The following is a 19,464-nucleotide window of genomic DNA, read 5'->3' as shown; positions in this document are numbered from 1 at the left end:
TGCCTGAACTACAGGAATCCCCGCTCTAGGGAGCTCTGTATTACTCTCTGTTGCTGTATAGCAGAAAAGGCGAATACAGATACCCAGTGCCCTGGGCCAAATTTAAATGCTCAGAGTTAGTAGCGGGACAGGAAGGACAAGGCAGGTAGAATAAAGCAGCTTTGGGTAGAGAAGTTGAGAAGGGGTTAAATTTAACATTTGAGGTGCTTTCCTGCTGGCTAATACCTTGGCTTTGGAATAGGAGGACGCAAGGAAAAGACATAATTCCCACAGGTTACTATGGCTTGATCAGTGTGTTGGCAGCAGGGACATACACTTTTATTTGTAAGCTATGTCCTGCCCTGACATTTGCCTCCTTGCCCCAGGCCAAGAAGACCAGGGCCGGGGTTACCCAAGAAGATCACAATTCCAGTGGCATTTCCCCAAATGAGTTTCGTTTCACCTACCTTAGAAGTGGAGACGCAATGGGCCTGGTGGTGAGGAACAAGCAAGTTTCCACCATGGACCAAAATCTTAAAGGGACCTGTTGTTATTAGTGCCAATGGTCACGCGCTCCCAGGGGAAGGAAGCTTCTTGGTCATACCATCACCATTCGTTTCTGAGATTTGCAAGAGTCTGCATCTGAGCAAAAGCACTCCCAACTCCCAAAGCCCCTCCTGGTTTCAAGGGCTCCAGGCAGGAAAAGCAAATAGTCCAAAGTGATTGCAGGGGTCAGTGGACCCTGTGCAGTTCATATCAGACTGTTGTGAGGAGTGGTAAGTCACAGGGTCTATATTGCAGCTATTTTTAGTGAAACCAAATTCCTTCCCCAAGTTCTCTTGCTTCCAACTTGTTCTAAGTGTAGGAGACCAGCTGTGGTCAGATCATCTTACTGAACCAAGGCTGTGTCAAGGCGAAGGGACCGAACCAGGGAGGTGAAGCAAAGAACTGGCGACTGTTGGTGCTTTGGCTCTTTCTCACTGTCTCAGACATCTCCAGAGAAGGCGGATCCTTTGGAAAGGAAAGTGTTACTACCCAGGGGAGTGGGCAGTCCCCTCCAACCTGGCAGAAACTTGATAGGGAGATGAGATTAGAGGGAAAAATTGAGAAGCTGGCAGTCCTTTCCCTCTCTTCCCCAATTCCTACAAACTGCACCCCCCCCCCCACTCTCTCTCTCTCTCTCACACACACATACACACAAACACATACCCACACACTTGCCTGTATGTGCCAGGTTCTGCAGACTAAACCCAGATCTTGGCCTGACTTGCTGGAAGGGTCCAGAAAAGAATGTCATCATCCAGGAGCCAGGCCAGGGGTGAAGGTATGAGGAGGACTGGTGTCTAGTCACGTTGCAGCTGTCATTCATTGTTCTAAGAGGTAGTTTTAATGGGGAAGAAAATTCAGGGAGCATTTATTTTGGCTCTAAACCTTGGCCAGGGGTGTTAATTCTGAAGAAGAGAGCTCCCTGGGATCCTGAACGTGCTAATTGCCTTCCTTAGATTCATCTAGGTAAATGTTTTAGAAATTGTGGGCCATGACCCATTAGACAGTAGAGAAATCTATTTAGTGGGCTGTGATCAGCATTTAAAAATGAAAAGAAATAGGGGGCTGGCCCCGTGGCCGAGTGGTTAAGTTCACGCGCTCCGCTGCAGCGGCCCAGGGTTTCGCTGGTTCGAATCCTGGGCACGGACGTGGCACTGCTCATCAAACCACGCTGAGGCAGTGTCCCATATGCCACAACTAGAAGTACCCACAGCGAAGAATATACAACTGTGTACCGTGGAGCTTTGGGGAGAAAAAGGAAAAAATAAAATCTTTTTTTTAAAAAAGAAAAGAAATAAAATAGAGTGGAATAGAACAGAATTGAATTTAATTTAATAAAGAATAGAATAGCATGCATTGTGCACAGTAAAGGTAAGTATTGTTCTCTGAAACTTGTTTTTTCCATGTATGTGTGTACCCATCACCACGTAAAATGTATTTCTTACTATTAGCCACCATAAAATTTCACTTTTTTGGAAAACACTGATCTAGATGATTTGGTAGAAAAGAGCATGAAGAGAAGCCCTTGGGTCACCCCCCCGTTTCATAAATACTACAACTATTATAACCACTATTTGGGGGGTTTCATTATGTGTCAAGCACTATTCTAAATGTTTCATGTGTACCATCTTATTTAACACTTATCACAACCTTCTAAGGTAAATTTCTCCCAGTTCTACGGAAGAAGTAGTAAGGCTCAGTATCAAGTTCAAGCAGCTGGTAAGGGGAGGAGCTGTTTGTGTTCTTAACAGCTCTAGATCACTTCCCTCTGTAATTGGTCAATTACGCAGCTAAACTCAATGGTTAAACGCATAAAAATCCTGGCTGTGCTAGTAGCTTTATATAAAATAAGATGTGACTGTTTGGAAAATTATTGTCAGATTCCCAGAAACTTCTAGTAACCTCTTAATAAAAAAAGTGTTTTGTTTTGAGTGAGTTACCTATTGGGCTCAGAACCCCATGCCCCAAACGCACCCTCTAATGGGCATCTGAGGAATCTGCTGGAAGAACATGATTTCATGGGAATAGATTTACGTGGTCTCACCCCTCTAGTCGCTTCCACTCTATTCCACACAGAAATCTTGTTCCAGGGCACATTTGGTTTTTGTCTTTTTATAGTTTGAGCTAAATCAGTTCAACCACTTTTGAGTTGATGAGGGAAAAAAAAATCATACTTCTTCCACTTCCAAAATAAGCTTCTCTTTTGGGCACACAGAAAGCTCAGAAAAGGCTGAAACTTTAAAACTTCCCACTTCACATATGGGTACTTTTAGGTCCTCATTACTTTCAAATTTACTTTTAAAATTCCTAGTGATTTGCTCATTTTGCAAACTCCTATATTCTGTTGTCATTTTTGTAATTCCCGTAGCACACACCCTGCGCGCATGCCCAGTATGTTATAGACCATACGTATTGGCCTCAACAAGTGCTACCTCGTGGTAAGTGCGTGTGTGTGTGTGGGGGGGGGCATTCAGGGGCTGAGTAGGGGGGAAAATACCAAACACACCCTCCTACAGAGCCCCCACTGGAGTGCAGGTTAGGTCAAAAATGCCCCAAAGGGAAGGCCTCCTTTTGTTTCCTGGCTGCTGGCTTCAGAGTAGAATTCTCTCCAAACCAGGGAAGGCTGAAACTTGACCTAACTGGCTATTAACTTCTCTGTAGCAGTGTTTGGCCACTCATCAGATCTCTTTGTTTGGAATGAAAACTAATCGACTCATAAACACGTGCAGAATTTCCAGGCAAGAAGTTCTCCATTGTCATCAGTAACCTGACCAGACACTGAGGCCACAGGTGCTGTCAAGAGTCCAGCCCAAATCTCAGCTCTCTCTCGTGGGGGCCCAGCAACTTCCTGGCTGGCCTTTGCTCTTAGGGGTAGACGCTCACCCCCACCTGTAGCTACATCCTTCCTGATGCTTTTCAAAACAGGAACAGTTGTCTCAGTTCTCTGCATTCTCTTGGCTATTCTATTTTTGCCGGGATGGAATAGGATATTACAGGCCTGCCCCAGCCAGAGCAGGGTTGACTTATCTAAAGGGAGCCCTGGGGCTTCCCGCTGCAGGGCTCGCCACCCCAGGCCATACTCCTAGCCCTGCCTGTTCTAGTCGCCACACTCACAGAAGCACAAAGGACAAAGAGAAAGGGTTCTACTTCTCAACCTTACCACTCTGCCTGAAGCTTCTATGAACAAAGGACATTTAATAATAGAATTCCTCGTCTGGTATTTATAGCACCAATTGCTCAAAGCTGTTTTAGGCTTTATTTTTAAAATCTCAGCCTTTGTCGCAACCTCCCCAGGAACTGGAGCAGAAGGCAGGTATTAGCAGCTCCGCTTGCAGACCAGGAGACTGAGGGGTCAACGAAGAGAGACTATTCCAAGGATGGACAACAAGCAAAGGCAGCTGAGAAGTGGAAAGCCCATCCAAGCACTGCAGCAGGCTGATGACGCTATGGTCCCTCACTCACCCATTTGTTCATTCACTCAACATTGACTTAGTTCTGATTCTTTTCTAGGTGCCACACAAGGCACCAGGGATACAGAGAGGAACAAGTTATTGTCTCTTGTTTCTTCAACAAATAAATTTCTAGGAAACAAAAAAAGGGGGAACTTAACGATTGAAAGAGATTTGAGAGACATAACCAAATGCAATGTATGGGCCTTGAATCAAACATGCCAAATGTAAGAACACATTTGTGAAACAACAGAGGGAATTATAATATGGACTAGATATTTGATCGTTAAGGAATTATTGCTAATTTTTTTTGATGTGATAGAATTATGTCATAAAATTACCTTAACATTTAGAGACACATATTGAAGCATTTATAGATGAAATGATACGATGTTTGAGAATGGTTCGGGGCCTGCGGTGGAGAGACTAAGTCTGAGAGGCTGGAAGGGGATTTCCAATGCTACACAGCAAACAAGTGGCAAAATCAGTAGTCTAAAATCTGGGGCCCCTAACTCCCGTAGCAAGACCATATTCTTTAAACATTTATAGGATGCCTCCTATGTTCCAAGAACCATGCTGGGTACTATCATACTGTCATCCCACCCGCAGATCCAAACAGGCAGAGAAATATGCATTTCTGTCATTCTACTGCCCTCACTCCAGTGTCCCCTACACAGTAAGCGCTGGACTGGAACTGGATTTAATCAAGGTTGGGGTCCTGAAGAACAATTTTTCTTTGTCTTGATTTGGTGTAAGTTATGGATTGTATTATTATGTCCCCTATAAAATTCATGTGTTGAAATCCTCACCCCACGTACCTCAGAATGTGACCATATTTGGAGATAGGGTCGTTGCAGATGTAGTTAGTTAAAAGACAAGGTTAGGATGGTGGCCTTAAACCAATATGACTGATGTCCTTATAAAAAGGGGAAATTTGGACCCAAAGGCAGACATGCATAGAGGGAAGACAATGTAAAAAGACGTAAGGAGAAGGCTGCTATCTATCAGCCAAGGGGAGAGGCCTGGAACAGATCCTGCCCTCAGCCATCAGAAGGAATCAATTCTGCCAACGCCTTGATTTTGGACTTCTAGCCTCTGGAACTGTGAGACAATACATTTCTGCTTTTTCAGCCGCCTAGTTGCGGTACTTTGTTACGGCAGCCCCAGGAAACTAATACAACATCTGTGAGCAGGCAGGTGAGTAGGGGAGGAAGCAGCCGAAGGAGGATTAGTGAAGAAGGAATTCATTCCACAAATGCGTTGTGGCCCTTTGACATGACAGGCATTGTGCAAGGCATCATGGGGGATATAAAGATGAGCTTTTTCTCCCAGTGCCCAGATAAGTGGTAGCCAGAGAGGTGAAATGTTCACTCACAACTATAATACAGGGCAGAAAGTAATCAGAATCATGAAGGAAGTACTGATAAAGTGCCAGTGGAATTCAGAACAGGAGGATAATCTCTTTCAGCTAAGGGAAGGAGAGAACAAGAGAAGGTTAAATTCAAAGGGTGTCAATTAGGTGTGTCTTAAAGAATGGGTACAATTTGGACAGGCTGAAATGTCAGGAAAGAGCGTTCCCAGTGGAAAAAACAGAATAAGTATAGGTATGGCAATGACATAAAAAAGGGGACTCTACTGGGAACAGTGAGTAGTTCTTTAGATAGGAGTCTAAGGTGAGCAAAAGAGAGTGTGAGGAGAAAAAGCTCAAAGGTATCCGGGAAACTAGTTAGAAGGCAATTGTAGAAATGTGGATGAGATAGATGACAGTGGCCTGCAGTAGGACAGAGACAGAGCAGAAGGATTTGAGGCAGAGAATGGAGCTCAAAATGGACTTCTTAATCGAGTTGTCCCTCAAGTTCAGGGTTACAGCAAGCAGAAAGGTTAGAAGTCACTGGTTTAGAAAACTAACAGGACCTCGATGAGTCAGAATGCTCCTGCTCTGTGCCAAGCCTGTACCAGGCCCTAGCTAGGGCCTGCAGACCCAGTGGTGAGCAAAACGATGGTCACCACCCTCATGGAGCTTGAGATGGGAAGATGGGGGCAGCATATAACAGCTAATTGCACACTCATTGCATTCCACTTGGAGACCTGCTAAGAAGGAAATACATGCAATGCTGAGGAGGTATGAGAGAGAGACGGACCCAACCTTAGCACTCAGAGAAAGAAGGCTTCTAAGAGGAAGTGATATATAAACTGAGACCAGAAAGTAAAGAAAGTTGGTAGTGGAAGGGCGGGACTGAGGAGAAGCTTCTCAAGTAAAAGAAAGGCTCTGAAATGGGAAAACCTTTAAAGAAGGTCCCTGAAATTGGAGCATATAGAGCTAGGGAGAGTGTAGCATGAGATGAAGTTACAGAGGCAGAGAAGGAACCGATTACACATGGCCTTATAGGTCATGGAAGGAATGGGACTTTTTCCTGAAAGCAAAGGGAAGCCAATAAAATGTTCTAAGCAAGGGACTGACATGCTCTGATTTGCATTTTAAAAATATCCTACTAACAATATTGTGGGAAATTTATTGGTGGAGATAGGAGTAGAAGCAGGGGACCAACTGGCTGACTACTACAGAGGACCAGGTGAGAGACAGTGGTGGCCTATTCTGGACTAGGGGGATTGGAGAGAAGTGGACAGATTTGAAAAGAATTTAGGAAATAGAATCAACAGAATTAGGTGTCTGAAAGTGGGAGTGAAGGAGTGGGAGGAGTCAGGGATGACTCCTACATTTTTTGCAGAGCAGCTAGCTGGCTGTGGGGGGGCATGAGGATGGGCAAGCATGTTTAGGAGAAAATGAAGATCATGAGATGAGTTTTGGTAAGGGAGAAAGGCAGAGAGGAGTTTCCCTGAATGCGTTAGTTAGGACTTTTCATTGCAAGTGATAGAAACCCAACTTAAACAGGCTTGCCCTGTCAGGCTAGCCCCTCTCTGATAACCTCAAAGATACAGCACTAGTGAAAAGAGACCTCTATTCCAATCATACCAACCAAGATTCCAGAATTGAGTCTCATTGAACTGGATTGGCACTGTGACCAAGAGGTTGGAATTCATCAGTAGGCCAGGCTCAGGTCACCTGCCTGATCCTGATGTGTGAATGGAGGTCAATCCCACTCAAACCACATGGATTGAGAATAGGGGCCAACTGTCTTCTCAATGAAAAACTAGTGTCATCAGAAGATGGAGAAATGAATACTGGGTAAGCAGAAGCAACAGACATCCAGTGTACTGGAGACGACTGTGGAAAAAAATGCACACAAAACCATTGAGAATAATAAGCCCAGGCAGGAGATGAGGAAACAGCATTGGATAAGAATAGGGGAGAGACGTCGGTGGAGAAAAGGGGCCTTGAAACCATGGGGGTGGACTTCAGAGATTTTTGCGTTGTGCTTGGGGCAACGACAGAATTCTTCACAGGACTGATGAAAAATGCTCTTCTGCTAGGCTAATCAAAAACGGAGGGCCTTGACCAGGTTATGTCTTGGGGAGCAGCAAAACACGTGTACTTGGGGCCAAAAACACATGTACTTTGTTGTTTGTTTCCTTAGTTCTCCTGTCATATCACTCTGGTCCAATCTCCTTCACAAATCTCAGGTATCATAAAGGATAACATGATTAATACTGTACAACAGAGGTGCCGGAGCCAGTCATACCAGGAAAGAGTTCCCGTACCATCAGCCATAGTCTGGCTCCTCCAATTATGATCTGAGTAGAAGACAGAGTGGGAACGAGAAACTGAAAAGCTGTCTATCAGCATGTTGGAGTCATTCCATCTCTTTGAGCTTTAGTTTTCTTATCTGTAAAATGCAGATAATAATGTATCTGTAAATACCTAGCATCCTACCTGGTTCATGGTAGACCCTCAAAAATGATCATTTCTTCTGTTCTACTGCCCTATACTCCAAGGTGACATAGAAAGCCAAAATATTTTCCTAAAAGCACCTGTTAACTCATCAGCTGATCCATAGACTGAAATCCTGGAAAAGAGAGCTAAACCATCTTATCCCTCTGGTCCTCCTCACTCCTTGGAGTCACTGGGAATTGCCTGTTGGCCTGTTCCCTCTTATTTTGTGAGGGAGTGGAAATAATCGTAGCATGCCCTGCCCAGGAATCTGGGGATGTTGCTAATCTGCTCACTCTAAACATCCTACTCTACCAGTGGACTGAGAGATTCATAGTATTTCCAAAACTAAAGTGAGACTTAGAGGTCATCTGGTCTAATTCTCTCACCCATTGTACGGATAAGAAGACTGAGGCCCAGAGAGGGGAAGGAGTCAGCTCAAGGCCACATAATATCTTAGGGACAGAGTCAGGAGTGGACATTAGGGCTGCTCTTTCTATTGCTGCACAGCTGCTTATAAACCTTTTTAATTTTCACAAAATGTAATATACTTTATTAGCTAAACCATCTTCTTTCAACATTCATCTACATAAGAGCTTTCAGAGATGAGGCAAAGGGATTAAATGAGTACTACTCCTCAAAGAAAAGAGTCATCCTACTATTCATCCAACCAGGGCTGATTATGCAGAGTGGGGGAGTTGAGGATATGAGGGAAGGAAGTCCCTGGGCCCAAGCCATGTATTCACAGATGGCCTAAAATTTAAATTTTTGACATCATCTTTAAATGATAATAACAATAATAACAACAACAAGAACACAGTGAACACATAGTACTTGGTATGTACCAGGCCCTGTTCCAAGCCGTTTATAGATAATAACTCATTTAATCCAAATAAAGTGGTACCACAGTGATATTTTAAGTACATGTTAAAATTGTTAACATATTAATAATATTTTAAACATAGCACAAGTCTCGTAACCATATTTTGGTATTACTTCTTTTCTTAATGTATCACAAACTTCAAACAATGAAAGAGGCCAGGGTATTGACCATGGAAAGGTCCTGCCACCATCCACTCATCCATCTCATTCATCCATCCATCTATCCATCGATTCATCCATCCACCCATCCATCCACCCATCCACCCATCTACCCATCCACCCACCCTTCCATCCATACATCCAACATTTGCTGAGTTTCTCCCATACATCAAGCCCTGCGTTTGGTGCTAATAATGCAGTGATGAAGAGAACACACTACCTGTGCTTGAGTTGCTCACAGTGTGGTAGAGGAGAAGTAAGTATGAAGCTATATATGAAAGTCACTGTGGAACTGTGGCATAAAGGCATGGAGGAGGGGCATCTTGCTAAGTCTGTTTGCTTAATTATTTTTAGAGGGAAGTGTCGAGGAAGACTTGCCCAACAAGGTGAAATCTCAGAGGAAACCAGGAAAATAACAGTAGGAGATCCCAGCAAGAGTTCTTCAGCTTCCAGGGTCATAATACCCTTGGAAATCTGATGAAAATTGTATTTCTCTAGATAAGGGCATACATATAATTGTATACACTTTTCACAGGTTTAAAATGCAGCTCCATCACTCACTAGCTGTGAGATTTTGGGGCTCAGTTATCTAATTGGTAAAATGAGAGTAACAACAGTACTTGTCTTCCTCTTGCTGCAGTTGTGATGATCAAACGCAAAATTCTGTGCAAAGCACTTGCAGAGACTTGGCAATCAATAAGTCGTAGTTCCCTTTCCTTTCCCTAAATGGAACTTAATTTTCAAAAGCAATGAGATGACAATGTAGCCAAGAGGGTAAATTGATCTTTTCTTGTTTCAAATGGAGTCTTGTTTTTTTTTTTTTTTTTTTGCCTCTTCTATCATGCGGGTTAGTCAGTCTGGCCTCATTTTCCCAAGCGGCTTTTTATGGCCAATTGCTTAGATTATTTGGAGCCCCTTATGGTACCCATAGAGATGTGATCCTTGCTTAGCGCAGGAGGCCATTCTTTCCTTTGGGGAATCTTCTTCTTTTATACCTGAAAGGACTTCAACGCATCTTCATCCAGGGCTCCTGGGGATGAGGGGCTGGAAGTCCCCAGCCACATACAGATCCCTAGTTCTAACAGGGTAATAACATGGGCTGGAGGTTCTATGACAGGCCTGCTGGAAAATACCTCCACCACTCCAACTAATCTCTTAGCTTAACTTTTAGGGTCTGTATTAATTTCCTAGGGCTGCTGTAACGAAGTACCACAAACTGGGTGGCATAAAACAAGAGAAATGTATTCCCTTGCAGTTCTGGAGGCCAGAAATCTGCAATCAAAGTGTGGGCAAAGATGGTTCCTTCTGGAGTCTGGGAGGGAGAATCCATGCACTGCCCCTCTCCTAGGCTCTAGGGGTTGCTGGCAACTCTTGGCATTCATTGGCTCTTATGGGCATCATTCCAATCTCTGCTGCCATATTCACATTCCATTCTCTGTGTGAAATCCACCTCTCCTTTCTCTTAGGGGGACACTTATCATTGGATTTAGGGCTCACCCAGATAATTCAGGATGATCTAATCTCGAGATCCTTAACTAATTTTATCTGCAAAGACTCCTTTTCCAAATAAGATCACATTCCCAGGTTCTGGGAATTAGGACGTAAACATTCATTTGGGGGTCTGCCGTTCAATCCAATTCAGGTCTTATTTCTTTGGCCAAATTCCAGCTTTTATAAGCCTGGAGATTTGGCTTTTTCATGATGTCACTATGTTTGAGTAAAGGGGAAAAATCTATCAGTTACAAATTGGTGCCAGACAGTGCTGGGGGTTGTACATACATTACCTGACTTAAACTTCCCAAACTTTGTAGGAGGCAGAGGCTATAATCATCTTTATTTTGCAGATGAGGCTGAGAGTACTTCAGTAATTAGCCCCAGGTCATACAGCTAGTATGTAGTGAAGTTGCATTCAAACTCGTTTCTGCCTGATTCTGAAACCTCATTTATTGAGTGCTGACCCTGGGCAAGGCATTCTCCTTGGTGCTTTACAAATCAAAACACATCTAACATTCATAATGACCCTACGAGTTAAATACATTATTAATAGGTCCTCCTCTCCCTATAGATGAGGAACCTGAGGCACAGAGAGATTTAGAAACTTGTCCAAGGTAATATAGCTAAAAGACCATGATCCAAGATGCCCTTCATGTATAAGATTAGGAATGAAGATTTACTGAATGTCCACTGCATCCACATGGAGTCTTCCCTGGAAACTTGTAAAACGGATATTATTCTTATTCTGTTTTACAGGAGGGAAATTGAGGCTTAAAGGGGTGAAATGACTTGCCCGTGCATGATAGAAGTGGGATACAAACCCAGGTCTTTGCAATTGGCCAGGGATGTTCTTTCCATTAGTCCTCACTGCCTCCCAGAGTGGCTATGAGGATCGAGGGAAATGATGTGTGTGACTAGGACTCACTTTGAAAAGAAGATAATCTTATGGGAAATTAAGTAATTATCTATATCCTTCTAGTACTCCTCCTCTTCATCATCATTGTAATTGCTGCTGTTGTCATCATCATCAAAATACTATTGCAGTTGCCCAACCTGAAAAGTCCAAGGCTAGGGTCAGCAATGCCCAGGAGGTGCTACTGGCTTGCACAGCTCTGATCTGATCCTGACACTTTTGAGAAAAACATTGCATAACCTGAGGGAAGAAGGATGAGTTTGGCATGAAGCACATAGTTCAGTCACATTGTAGTCACGTTTGGAGTGTCTAATTAAGCATCAAGTGTGAGGCTCCTGGCAATGGCTGAAAAGAGGGTCAGGACGGAGCCATTCACCCCCTACTCACACAAGGAACTGAATAAGTAGAATATGGAGGCTCAACAGAGCCACATGTCACCAAGGGCTTCTCAAGGCAGGCCCAGCTATTAACAAGGCTGGGGCATGGCCAGGGATTGAGGGAAGGCTGGAGTTGATGTCACCACGAATACAGTATACTTATACATGCTGGAGGTTAAGGGCAGCAGGGAGTCAACCACACAGGGCACGTTCCCCAACACACCAGCTCTATCTCCTGCTTTCCCAACGTTTAATTTTGAATGAGATGATCAGGCCTGAACCTTCAGCCTGCCTTTGCTCCTTCACCCTCAACTCCTGTGGGCGCCTGCATTGTGGTAGTTGCCCAGGCCCCAGAAGTCTCCACAGGTGTGATGCCTGTGGTACCCATCTTCCTTTTAAGAAACTGTTCCTCTTGCAAGATAACTCTGTGACTCTAGGAAGCATCCTTCCTCCCATCCCCACTGCGGCCATGGAGGTAGATCCAAATAGTGCTCATAAAATACAAACCCGGCCAATCAACATACTTTTCTGAGATTTTTCCAATTGGAGCTGGAGATTAGGACCCTCTTTGTTCTTGGGTCAGTGGCCTGCAAGGACATGGGCTTACGGTTGCCCTGTGATCAGGTTTCTCGCCACATGGAGAATACCAGCCTCCAGCGGGAAAGAATGAAACTGACACATAGAGAGACAGGAGGAGGAACGAATGCCTAAAAGCATTCTTCTTCCTGATTTCCAGCTGTCGCCAAGGCCAGCTCCATTCTTGTCCTTCCCCTAGCTTGATCACAGGAGCCAATATATTCCTATCTTTTTTGGTTTAAGCTCAATTGAATTGTTTCCGTCACTTTCAATGAAACAGTTCTGATACCCTCTACATGCCAATAAGAGTCATAATTATTCTATGTAGTCCATGTCATTGAATGTCTCATAACATTTCTCTGAGGCCGCTAGCCCCCATTTACAGATGAGGAAGCTGAGCCGCAGAGAACTTAAGTGAATTGTCCTAAGTTCCACATCTGATCAGTGGGAAAGCCTGGAATCTGGGTTCTTTCCCCTATCCCTTTCTACTAAAAACTATTAACTTAATCCCTGCAACATGCATCATAGCCCTCCTTTCCTTTCCATCCCTCTTGCCATCTGCCTCAGTTAGGGCATCTTCACCTCTTTCCTAGTATATTGCAGTAGCGCCCTAACTAGTTCCCTGTCTCTCCCCATCTCCAATCCTTTATTTCCCAGTCAGTATTCTTAAAACATACTTACTGGTTATGTAATTTACACAGTTAAAACAATCTTTGAGGGCTTCCCATTGCCCACTCAACTAACTTCTTAGTCTGGCATTCAAGGCTGTTCACAACTTGGGCCTAATCAACCTTTATATATTTTTCTTCCTTTCCCATCCTACTTGCTGTTGAGGTTCCAGCTATACTAGACATGCCTACTTCCACTCCTTTGCTCAAGTAGCTTCTCTGTCTGAACTGTCCCTGTACCCACTGTGGAAATCCAACTGGTTTATTAAGGCCCATCTCAGAGACTGTCACTTTCATAGTGCATTCCCAAGGCCACTAATCCTATGTCACATTCCCCTCTTGGAATCCTCATGAACCCTTTATTGTCCTCTTTTAGGGCACTTTTCGCACTCCTCTAGATATTATAGCTATCCTGAGATTTTTCTCAAAATCTTTACTGAGCCAAGAGTGCCAGGAAGACAGGGTCTGTGCCTACTTTCCTGATTTCATTCAACATACATTATTCAACACCTTCTGTGTGATAAGTCCTCTGCTTTGTGCTAGAGATAGTAAATTATACTAGACAACATGCCAGTCACTATTCTAAGAATTTTATGTACAATAGGTCATATAAGTCTTACAATAATTCTACAAAGTAGGTATTGTCATACCCGTTTTATAGATGAAGAAACAGAGACCCACAGAAGTTAAGTAACTTGCCTAAGGTTATTCAGGTAGTGAAGGGCAGAGCCGGGATACAAACCCAGGCAGTCTTGCCCCAGAGGCTGTGCTCTTAAGCGCTACATCAGACTGCCTTTGTAACCTCTCCTGTCTCTCATGATGCTCTTCTTAGCTGATCCTACCTACTCCTGCGTCTTCATTTCTTGATTCTTTCATCCACTCATATCACACAGTTTTACTGAGTGCCTACCATGAGCCAGGCACTGATGGTGATTCAGCAGTGTAGAGGGCAGAATGATTGCCCCAAAGATATCTATGTCCTAATCCCTGTATCTGTGAATATCACCTTACATAGCAAAAGATATGGTTAAATTAAGGATCTTGAGACAAGGAGCTTATCCTGAATTATCCAGGTGAGCCCATTATGGTCACAAGGGTCCTTATAAGAGGAAGGCAAGGGGACCACAGTCAGAGAAAGAGATGTGATGACAGAAGCAGAGATTGGAGTGATGCAGCCACAAGCCAAGGAATTTTGGAGCCACCAGAAGCTGAAAGAAGTCACGAACAGATTCTCTCCTACAGCCTCTATAGGGAGTGTGGCCCCGCCAACACCTTGATTTTGGCCCAGTGATACTGATGTCAGACTTCTGGCCTTTAGAACTGTAAGAGAATATTTTTCTGTTGTTCTAAGCCACCCAATCTGTGATAATTGGTTACGGCAGCCCTAGGAAATTAATACAAACAGTGAGCAAGATAAATGTGATTTCTGCTCTCATGGAATGGGCAAGATAGATAGTAATTTAAAAAGATTAGAAGGTCACTGAATGTTACAAATGGGAAGTTCAGGGTATAATGAGAGTTTCTATATCAGCAAGCCCACAGCTACAGCTCCCCTGCCCCATAATACATGTGAGGGGGACAAAGGGATGAGACTGATGGCCAAGGGCTGGGAGAGAGACTTAGTATACTGAACAAGCATGGCAGGAGTGAATTTTGAACCCTGCCACTGAAAATGTGAATTTATCATGGTGTTGCTTTATGAGAGTAAAAATTAAAGGATCTAATCCTCATCCTTGCTGTTGTCCGTGTTTTCATAAAAGTGACACAGAGGCTTTTGTAGCCCCTGCCCAGAAGAATGCATCACTCCTTTGTTAAGATATACGCATAGGTTACTATGGAAGCGGTCCTGTAGCCACTTATGCTGGGATGACAAGTAGGTCACCTCCATGAAATTGGTAGTGATAGACTAGAATGCTGTTTTGAGAGGGCCTCTAAGGCAATGTCCAGGTTCAGTCGGAAAGAGTGTCAGGATTGATGAGCAGTATCTGCCGCGAGCTGTGTATAGCGGAACAGGAACACATACATCATGCATTTCTGACCATCCTCTAGATCATTGTTCTCAAACTTTAGCTCATATCAGAATCACCTGGGGGATTTTTTAAAACACAGATTGCTGGGCCCCACCCAAAAAATTTCTGATACATTAGATTTGGGGTGAAGCCTGAGAATTTACGCTACTCACAAGTTCTCAGGCGATGCTGATGCTACTGGTCCTGGTACCACACCGTGCAAACCACTGCTCAAACTTTAACGTGAGTATGAATCATCTGGAGTCCTTGTTAAAGGGCAGATTCTGATTCAGCAGGTCTGGGGTGAAGCCCAATATTCTGTATTTCTTGTAAGTTCTCAGGCAATGCCCATGTTGCACAATGGACCACACACACCTCAAGTGAAAAGGAGCTAGAAAAACAGCTCTCAGTTGTGGTGCCACAGCACACAATTGTGCCAAGGACAATTGTGAGGCATCACAAGTAATTTAAAACTAATTACTTTCTCTAAAAGAAATTAGGGAAGGCTCACTGTTTTCTCTATTTAAGAGGTATGTTTTTTACTTGCATACTTGTACAGTATGAGAGAAAGAGGTAATTCCCATGAATCTACCAAGAATTGTGTATAGATTCAGAGACCATCCCATCTCTCTTTTTTTCCCATTAAAATCCTGATTGTTTATACAGATATACAGGGAGTTATGGGTGACCCAGAGGACCCCACTCTACCCTCCATACCCCAGGGAAGGCCATCTTTCCCCATGGGTGACCCTGTAGGGGGCTGGAAGGGCTGTCCTTGGAGGACTGTTGGGGGAGGTAGGAATGGGCGCCTCCCCTGAGGATATCACCTGCTCCCCAGGGGCTACTGGCCCTGAAGGCATTGGGTAGTGCCTGGAAAGCTGTGTTGAGAAAACTGGAGAGGAAGGTGGTGGAGTGGGCATGCTTCTGGGGTGGGCCAGGCCCAGTACTCCCATTGAGGACAGCCTGGGGTCCAGCTGGCTCCATGGCTCACCCAGAACAGGGGTGTGTGGGGTTCCTCCCAGCACAGCTCCCACCTAGGTCTGAGAGGATGGAGAGGAGGGGTCGAGGGTTCAAAGAGAGATCCTGGTACCTTCTGGTGTCTCGGAAAATGTGATCCCTAAGGACACCCAGCCCTAAGGCACCATACCCAGTTGTGCTGCCCCTGAGCACAGTATAGTTGTCCATAGAGCATGCCATGCCTCTGAAGGTCATTGATCATGTGTAGCAGCAGAGAAAGGCTAAGATCACTGGACTAGGGTGTTAGGATGCAGTCTTTTGGAAAGGACATCCCACTTTGCTCCCTTAAGCTGAATTACAGGGACAACATGAAGAGTGAGGAAACAGATAGTACACTTTGTAAATAGAAGGGTGAGAGAGAACATAATAGATAGATAATTGTCCTAGTAGATCAATTTGCCTAGGCTGAGGGGTTGCTCAGGATGGAGGAATTTCAGTGCAAAAATATGGACAGTCCCAGGCAAACAGGGATGGCTGGTCACTCTAGCATCTAACCTCCTTCTTCTGCCCTCCTCACATTTTTTTTCACTAGGAAGGATTCGCCCTGAGCTAACATCTGTTGCCAATCTTCTTCTCTCTTTTTTTTCACTTCCTCCCCAAAGCCTCAGAACATAGTTGTATATATTCTAGTTGTAAGTCTTTCTAGTTCTTCTATGTGAGCCACTGCCACAGCATGGCTACTGACAGATGAATGATGTGGTTCTATGCCCAGGAACCACACCTGGGCAGCCCAAGCAGAGCGTGCCAAACTTTAACCACTAGGCCATTAGAGCTGGCTCTGCCCTCCTCACATTTAATGTTCAGAGGGGCATTACATAATTCTCTGCCCCTTGCCAAACATGCTGTATTCTCTGGAAAGTTCATGGTGCAGTTCTGGAACATCATCATTGCTTACAGAATATTAGCCATTATTATTGCAACTGTGGACACTTTTAGAGACACAGTATAACCTCCAGTTCCCCCATGTTTCTACTTCTCCCAAAAGGAAGCAGAAAAGATGGAAGAGGAGAGGAGAGGGGTGGGGAGAGAAAGAGGAGCTCTGATGTGAACAGAGGATGCTCAAGTGAGTAAGAAGTTGTATTTTCAGAGGGGGAGAGAAGATACCACACATTTCCTTTTCCTCCCTGTGGGTTCCCTTCTGGCTAGTTTTGTAGACTTTTTCTCTGTTCCCTACCCTGCTTGGTATAATGGGCCTATAATGTGAGCCTGAGGCTGCCTTCCTCTAGGCTCTGGTTCATCATATAAATAAGCTGTGATCCTTGTAGATAAGGAAGGTTGGACAGACAAGGGAAAATCACTTACCCAATAACCTGCTGACCTGGGGTAATCTAAGGGAGTGCTAAGCCCACACATTCTCTAAAGATATTTGACAAACTCTGATCACACAGGAATCTCAGGCTTGGGTTTTCTCACACAAATTCATCAACAAAGGAAAATAGCAGAATAGAATCCCCCTTCTTTGGAACTTTTATCTTCTTTTGGGACTGCGGGGGAGAAGATATAAGACTAAATTCAAACCAAACACTCATGTTTAGAATCCTGATGCTTTACAAACCCAAGGTAATATCATGGTCTGCAACTAGGCCAGAAACAGTAGAAAACCCTTTGGTCAGCAGTTAGATGGATTACTGTATGTGTTGAGAGAGAAGAAAACTCTCAGTCACATTTTGTAGATATGAATTTCAGAAACAATTACATGTGTGTAAATATTAAACTTCGTTTTTCTAAAGCTTAACTTAGCTCTTAGGCCTCCTATTTCTACTGAAGACAGAAAACTTAACCTTACCAATTCGGAGCAAACTCAGTCATTTCTGGGTATTTTTTTCAGCCTCTTTTAAGTAGATACTTAGACAATCCAGGTCATTTTCTCTCCCCTTTCTTATTTCCTTCTTCATGCTAGGCAGGCAGGGGGAGGTTTCATGGGGTCCTGATATCTGTGTTCTGCTTCTTGTTTTGGATCAGTTTCAGTCCTAAGTGGGAATCTACTGTCCACATAACTCATCCTGTCTGTTCTTTGCAATCCTTTGGCAAAGGACATCCCACTTCTTCCCCTTAAGCTGAATCACAAGGACAACATGAAGGGTGAGGAAAGAAGGGCAAGAAGGAGCACAGTAGGGCAACCAATCATCCTAGTTTTCCCAGGCTGAGTGGATGTTGCTGCACCCACTGGTGAAGTGCCCAAGTCCCCCTCTAATCTTTATTCCCCTGGATGCTGCAGATTGTTCTATATCATCCTCTCTCTGACTGTGCAGTCTCCTCAAGCGCACTAGGCTGCTTTTAAGCACCATCCCAAAGCAACAGGAACTAAGAGAGCATGTCAGGCAGTGTCATTCTAATCATTCCATACGACCCTTGGTGTCAGCATGGTGTGGTGGGGTGAAGGTACATTTCTCTACTGGCCTCAAAATATCTCCTGATCAGAGGATGACTCTGTCCTCAGATGGCAAAGAAAGAACCAGAGTGGCTCCAAGAGAAAAGACAAACAGGAGCAGGTTGCTTAGCCGGCCTCTGGTCTGACTCATCCAGACCAGCTCACCAGAGGAGGACTGATAATATGGGGATCTGGGGCCAGAGCCTCAGCTACTAATGTGTTTTTGGAGATGATTTCAACTTCAAGAATCTACAGCAGTAAGAAGACATGGCTTGAAAGTTAGTATATTTGGGGATCTGGCCAAACTGTAACATCCAGGGACCAACTGAGCTTTCTTCTTCCCCCACCATCAGTTAGTTATTTCTGTGATTTCCCCCTGTCTTTCCAGTAATGTTTTTTGGCATTCGCTCATCTCAGTTATGTTGGCATTTAAAGGAAACATTTTTTCCCATAAGGCAGAAGTTGATCTAAGGTGATCTTTACATACTCCCTCAAGAGGTTTGATTATTAAAGGCCCCAAAGAATCTCATTATCAAATATTTTAATGATGACAATCCTAGCATGTGGTCCTTCCCATTAGTTTAGAACTATATACCTATTTTTTTAAAGATACTTTCTCTTAGTTCAACAGACAAAGCTTTTTAATCAAATACATATACACCTTAGTAGATGGAAAGCTTTTTTAGATATGGAAATTATTATGCTGGACTACTATAGCAGTAGCTGAAGGAAGCACATGTTTAAAATTCTCCCAACAACAATTTAGCCATATGTACAAAGAAGTCTTACAAAATGTATTTATGCATATCCCTTTTTCAACTGCACTTCTAGGAATTTTTAGTAAGAAATAATTAAAGATATATGCATGGAGACTATACTTCCACTCAGGATGTAGAAAGTGCAAGGGGATGTCATTTCCACCCTAATGATGAGAAAAAACTGGGTAATTTATAAAAACATAACTTTTTTTGAGCCCCACAGAAATCTGAAGTCACAGAGCATGCAAGTAAAATGAGTTCCAGGGTGACCAAACTCTCTGAGAAGAGATGAGACACATGATCTAGTTCATCTTTGGTAGAGCAGAGGGAAAAATGAGGCTGCTGCACAACTGGTATCAGCCAATATTTTAATGAATTCTTAACAGCTAAATATGGGTTGGCATATCAGTTTGAAATAGCTAAGAACCCCAGACATA

At 43.8% G+C, this 19,464-nt stretch overlaps 1 protein-coding gene across 1 annotated transcript in view; it reads right to left on the bottom strand.

Annotated features, from left to right (window-relative positions):
• The window catches only part of FGF13 (fibroblast growth factor 13), a 488,384-nt gene extending 487,669 nt beyond the window's left edge, over window positions 1–715 (bottom strand). Inside the window, exon 1 of the mRNA XM_046672533.1 lies at window positions 447–715. The gene's annotated coding sequence lies outside the window, so the exon portion shown is untranslated. The remainder of the gene's footprint in view (window positions 1–446) is intronic.
• Window positions 716–19,464: the final 18,749 nt, after the last annotated feature.

The sequence above is a fragment of the Equus quagga genome, chromosome 10 (genome assembly GCF_021613505.1).
Source record: "Equus quagga isolate Etosha38 chromosome 10, UCLA_HA_Equagga_1.0, whole genome shotgun sequence".
Taxonomy (NCBI): Eukaryota; Metazoa; Chordata; class Mammalia; order Perissodactyla; family Equidae; genus Equus; species Equus quagga.
This window is presented reverse-complemented; position numbering and strand designations above follow the sequence as displayed.